The sequence below is a fragment of the Sebastes fasciatus genome, chromosome 6 (genome assembly GCF_043250625.1).
Source record: "Sebastes fasciatus isolate fSebFas1 chromosome 6, fSebFas1.pri, whole genome shotgun sequence".
Lineage (NCBI taxonomy): Eukaryota > Metazoa > Chordata > Actinopteri > Perciformes > Sebastidae > Sebastes > Sebastes fasciatus.
The window spans coordinates 9,056,671-9,062,824 of record NC_133800.1 but is presented as its reverse complement, the minus strand read 5'-3'; the positions used below and the strand labels follow the sequence as shown (position 1 = coordinate 9,062,824).

The 6,154-nt window shown below is 39.9% G+C and overlaps 1 long non-coding RNA gene across 2 annotated transcripts; it reads right to left on the bottom strand.

The window, feature by feature from the left end:
- Nucleotides 1–4,230: 4,230 nt before the first annotated feature.
- On the bottom strand, nucleotides 4,231–6,154 carry LOC141768956 (uncharacterized). 2 transcript variants are annotated; one of them, XR_012594232.1, is made up of 4 exons: nucleotides 6,008–6,154; nucleotides 5,828–5,905; nucleotides 4,598–4,743; nucleotides 4,231–4,478 (listed from the first exon to the last, which is right to left on the bottom strand). It is a non-coding gene; the product is annotated as an uncharacterized LOC141768956 (long non-coding RNA). The 2 variants fall into 2 exon arrangements; XR_012594231.1 differs by lacking the exon at nucleotides 6,008–6,154 and having other exon boundaries at nucleotides 5,828–5,979.

Below are 6,154 nucleotides of genomic sequence, written 5' to 3'. Positions count from 1 at the left end.
TAATATTTCTATGATAACTCTGGTATCTGGTAGGGAATAGTGACTTCACGGTGACCTTAATGTATTTAAATTATTACATGTTATTTAACATCAATATTTTAAAATATGTCTCAATATTGAATTTATAGTGTAATATTTTATTAAACTCCATCCTATTTGGTTTCTTCATATCATGATTTCTCCATCATATCTTAAATTTCACCCACTCTTGCCCAACTTTCGCCAGCTATAATATTAGTGTAGAGTCTGTTTGATTTGTATAATAGCCAGTGTCAAATTTCGGCAATGGATTTTGTTTTTATTATAGTTTTTTGGTTTAATTAGAATCTATATTTTAATCATTAGGGTTTGTTTTATCCTACAAAAACTGAAGACCGTTTCAATTTTAAATTTCCAATCATTACATACTCTGCTACTCTCTGTCAAGCTTTTAAAATGAATTTTGGAAGCAGTGATATTTCCTTAATATTTCATTTGTATAGCAGTCAGTATATCAAAAGAAAGATTATAGCCGCTGTGCAGCTGTGGGTTGGGGCCGGGCAATTAGAGGAGGAGGAAGACAAGTGAGAAGTACAGGATGATCCATCGTCATTAATCCTTTACGCATTAGCATGTTCTTTTTGCCTCAATCAGGTCTCGCACTCACAACCTCTGACACCAAGGGCAAATCGCTATCTTGGTGAGCTTACTGTTCGGGGAAACTACCACTTCACACTATGACATCACACTATGTCTGAGTCAGGGTTGCATGTAATGCAATTGCATGTGATGAAAAAAGCCATAGTATAGTGTGTCGAAAATTTTCATGAAAAACAACCATACTATAATGTGTCGAAAATTTTCATGAAAACGAGGCAATAGTATAATATGTTGAAAACTGTCATGAAAACGTGGTTATAGTAAAATATGTCGACAATTTCATGAAAAAAAAAAAGTCATATGTCAAAATATTTTCATGAAAAAAGTCATTGTATAATATGTCGAAAAAAGTAATCTTATAGTATGTTAAAAAAAAGTCATTGTATAGTTTGTCGAGAAAAGGTCATAGTATAATATGTCAAAAACTGTGATGAAAAAAAGCCATAGTATAGTGTGTCGAACATTTTCATGAAAAAAAGTTATAGTATAGTATGCTGAAAATAAACATAGTGTGGTATGTGGAAAACTGATGAAAAAAAAACATTGTATAGTGTCAAAAAAATTCATGAAAATAAGTCATAGTATAGTATGTTGATAATTTCCATGAAAAAAAAGTCATGATATAGTATGTTGAAAAAGTAATCTTGTAGTATGTCGAAAAAAGCCATAGTATGTTGATAAAAGCCATAGTATAGTGTGTCGAAAATTTTGGTATGTCAAAAAGAATTCATAGTATACGTCAAAAACTGTGATGATAAAATTGCAGGGCTGTGCATGCATGCATGCACCCGCTCGGAGCATGCATGAATGTGCTGTTGACGACATGCTCGTCTCAGTCTGCAGAGCCTTGAAGCCCCCCCATAGCTACACCGAGCGCTGTGTGCTTGTTTATTCAGTTTTATAATATTAAACGCGTTACGTGTCCAAATTGCACCAAATTCGACAGTGCACGCCCTTGAGTCCCCAGCAATACACCCGCCAAAGTGTGAAGTCAATGGGATCGGATGAACGGTTCTCGAGATATGTGAAAAACACAGAGGAAGACAGACAGACAGACAGATTCCTTGCTTTATAGTTAGATAGTTAGATTAGTCATTTGTCCACATTTAACATTATTCTTTATTTTCTAAAACAAAATGTTATCACATACCACACTTTATCTTATTTCTTTATTTTTTTTACAAATGTTTATTTTATTTAGTTATCATCTTGTTGTCATTGTGGAAAAAGGCAAGAAAAGCAGGCGCGCCTCCATCATGTGTGAGACCACATTGCCAGATGAGCTCGTCATCTTCTTTGCTCACGTTGATCTCTTCAACGAAGACGGAGCTGTCAAGCCTCCCCCGCCTCCAGAGTACCACTCTCAGTATTCACAGCAGCTGTGAGAGGAACCCTGCTGAGAGTGAATGTGAGTAAAGCTGCTGGGCCTGATAACATCCCTAGTCGTGTTCTACGAACACATGCCAAGCTAGACTTTGCCATTCCTGACATTTTCTACAATTCACTGTCATAGGAGAGTGTTCCCACCTGCATCAAGACAGCCACCATCGTCCCTGTCCCTAAAACGTCTGCAGTGTCTAGTCTAAACAACAATTACTCACCACCATTCTGATGAACTGCTTTCTGATAAAGTGCTCCAGCCCATCAAAAGCAACATCCAAGCCAGCCTGAATCTTCACCAGTTTGCATTCAGAGCCAACAGATCCACACAGGATACCATCTCCACTCAGCCCTCACACATGTTGAAATAACAACACCTACATCAGAATGCTGTTTAGTGATTTTAGTTTTAAACACAATCAGCCCCATGAAACGGATAGACTTACAAACTGACAAACGTAGTACTCTGGGCTATACTCTGCAACTAGATATTGGACTTCCTCACAAACAGACACACAGGTCACACCTCCTCCACTCAAGTGTTGAACATCGGAGCCCCCCAGGGTTGAGTGCTCAGCCAGCCCATTCGCATTTCTAGGGCATCAAATACTGATGCTTTGCATCAAATACTGATGCTTTGTCATGGCCGTCAGCGTTCAATACCGCCGCACAAGGCACTCTTGAGTGCCGGTATGCAGTCCTCTTTAAACTACGCTGAAATTCCTCAGGTGAATAAACGTATGCCTCAGGTTAGATGGCCTTCCAATTAGAACTGTTGAAGATATTATTTGTCTTTTATTGCTTGAGGTATATAATGATGCATTTGTGTCTGGCTCCCTATCACATTCCAGGCACACTGTGGTTATATCTCTCATTCACTGTGAATGATCACGCCAAGGGTAGAGTATGAGCAGGGAGGCAGGGAGGCATCTGATTGGTTCTTTCCAAGCGGACCACGAGGCAGTGATTGGTTGACATCTTTACAGGATTACAGCAGCTACAGATGACGGCTCTTTCCCGGTCCTTTTTCAGAGCTCATCAGTAATGGATCGCTGTCGGGGTGTAAAGACCATTTCAACCAATATAACAAATAGTGTATACTGGAGAACATCATCAACCCATATGACCAAAAGATTCTAGCAAAGTTTTCTCGCAAACCGTTTGTCATTGGTCATTGGAAGCATAATCTTCATAGACCGTCTGGCTTCATCCCAAATAGTTGATACTATTAGAAGACAGGTAAATTTACAATACTTTGTACATGACTCTGTTTTTGCAACAATCGCTTTGTCATTACAATCTGCCAAAGCATTTGATTGTGTGGAATTGAGTTACCTCTTCAAAACACAACAAAAAAATGTTACATGGATTAGAACTTTATATGACACCCGTTATAGTTGTGTTTTAACATGGCCTCATATCTGATTAATTCCAGTTGCACAGATCTACAAAACAAGGCTGCCCTTTAAAGCTGAAGTAGGCGAGATTGGAGCAAATATGATTAGAAAAAGTTATATTTATAAAACGGTCGCTATATCGTGACAGTAGTACATGAAACAGGTAACCTGAAAAAAATCATGTTCCTCTGTGTCCTCCGGTGCTCCTTACGGCATCTGCAAGATTTCACAGACCGGAGGAAAACAAGCAGTAAGAGCTGATCTGAGGTCTCCTGTCCAGCTGCCGTCTATGAGAGCCGGCTGTCAATCCCTCATGAACTCCGACCAAACGGTCAAACTAGGCCGCGCTGATCAAATATGAATCAATATTATGTTACGTTAATCACTATTTCTCGCCTCAAATGTTTTCAGAATCATCTTGTAGTGCACGGTTTAGCTGTAAAATGAGAAAGTTTGTGATGCCGCCGCCATTCTGAAATCTGGTGAAGGAATGCCAAGTACCGGTCACATGACCGGAGCACAGCCAATAGAAACGCTCTCTCAATGAAATGACCTGTGATTGGTCAAAGTCTCCTGTCACAGGCTAGATATTCCAAGGTCTGAAAACAGAGCCATGAGGAGGTGCAGAAGTCTAGTTATCTCTCAGAACACTTGAATTACAATATGCTGAAAGGTTATAATGGAATTTTTGCCCAATGATGCCAAAAATATACTGCCTACTGCCACTTTAAGACTGGGATTATTTGTGAATGCTTTAGAGCCCTTGGCACAGAAATTAAAGGATAATACACATATTCAAAACCCCTCAAGCACCTTTATGGAACAATAATACAATTTTATTATGAGATGAAACAGTTAACCGGACACGATGATGAAACGCTGGGATTATCTATGTGTTGGATTTATATTTTAGTTTGTTTATGGATGTTTATTTTTGATAGATCTCACTTCTAAAGTGAAGTGATCTTCTGTCTTTGTTTCCTTGTGGGGGTGGATCCCCAATGCCACTCCAGCTGAGCTAAGGATTGGCGGCTGCTGTCGATGCCTTCTCCTACGCCATCTCTGGAACAAAGAGAAAGGGAGAGAAGACAGAAGTGCAGCATTTCTAGTCAATATGGTATGTTAGGTAGCACTTGCCTTTCAGCCCCTTGGGCTAGTGCCTTTGTCAGTGTGTCAGTCACCTGTTAGACGCTGTCTCCTGGGTTCCCTCCTCCCGGATTTCCCATCTGTTGCTCTGCTCTTGTCAGCTCTGTGTGCACCCTCCCGCATCCTGCTGCTCTTTTCTGGTGTGGATCAGTGGTTTTTAGTGGGGGATGCATGTTTGGCACTAAGAGGATGCCAAACAGCAACCAATAAAAACAAAAAAAAATAGAATCACACAAAACCAACCCAAATTATCACAAAATCCTGTTTCCTGTTCCTGTGTAGGTTTTGCCCACTGATGTACTAAAAGGAACTGAATAGCGCGTTCCAAGATGGTGCCCCATTCATTCCTACAACAGTTGTTCACTAGGCAGATGCACGGAAAATTTTAGGCTTCAACATTTTTTACCCATAGAGCTTGTGTACTGGTCATTCTCTGGCCAAGCCGATTGAGAGCATTCACATTACTCCGGCTGACCTCCTTTTATTGGACCAAATCAAATCAAATTGTCATTTGACAATCATGTCGCTGTATTTGCGATGTTCGGAAAAAAAAGTATGAACTGTCAGTTGCTCGTTTTCTAATGATTGTGTATGGGTAAAAGGCTTTTTTTGTCCTGTCACATGATGCTGCTATACAGAGTGTGGCCACTATGCCAAAATCACCTCACAACGCAAAGCTGTTCCATAGAGGCTTGGTTTTGCCACATTGAGGCTGTGGGTGCAGAATAATCCTGTAAATCCTTGTTGGGGAGGAAAGTGGAGCAATAAAGTGAGTCAGAGGAGGGGAAACGAGGGGAACTAACAAAAACAGTATGGGGGAGAACAGAAAAGAAGAGTGAGGGTGCGTAAGTAAGGAGATATTTACAAGAATATATTAAATTGCTGAACATCTCCTCTACAAGGAAAGTAGTGAAGTACATAAAAATTCAAGGACTTCCTGCACGTCCCTGGGCAACCTGTGCTGCTGAATTACAGCAGGTTTAATTTTTTTTTAATTCTCTCCTTATCCTTCTCACCTTTCTTGTCTTTTATAAAACTACAGAAAATTAAAATATTCCTTCCTCTACTGCTCTAGGCTTCTCCTATTCTCCTGTCTATGTTTAGTTTGCATTCATTCACATTAAACCATCATCCCAATGTAAACCATTTCTGCACTGATCCAGCTTGTTGCCTCCCTAATTTACGTGCAACCATCAGTTTTGTAGTTTTGTTACAAGGGTCAAGGTTATTATGCATGCATGCATTTAAAAAAGTTTACAACATACCTTCAGTGTTTTGGAGACATTCTTCATTTGCAGGGAAACAGCAAAAACAACATATTACACAACAGCTGGGCTCAGGAGCTGACAGGAACAGAAGCAAGGCGTCTATCAGTATCCGTGGTAATGGATGTTTCCTGAGAGCGGTGAGTGTATCCCACAATTTACTTGTTTATTTATACCCACCCCTTAACAATCCACAGCTGTGACGGTAGTTTCATGTGGAGAGATACTCCGTAGTTAAGTGCCAGTGAGGGAGAGCAGTTTGAGAAAGGGTCCTTAATGTTCAAATGTAGCAATCTTCATAAAAGCAGTGAAATCTGCTAAACATCT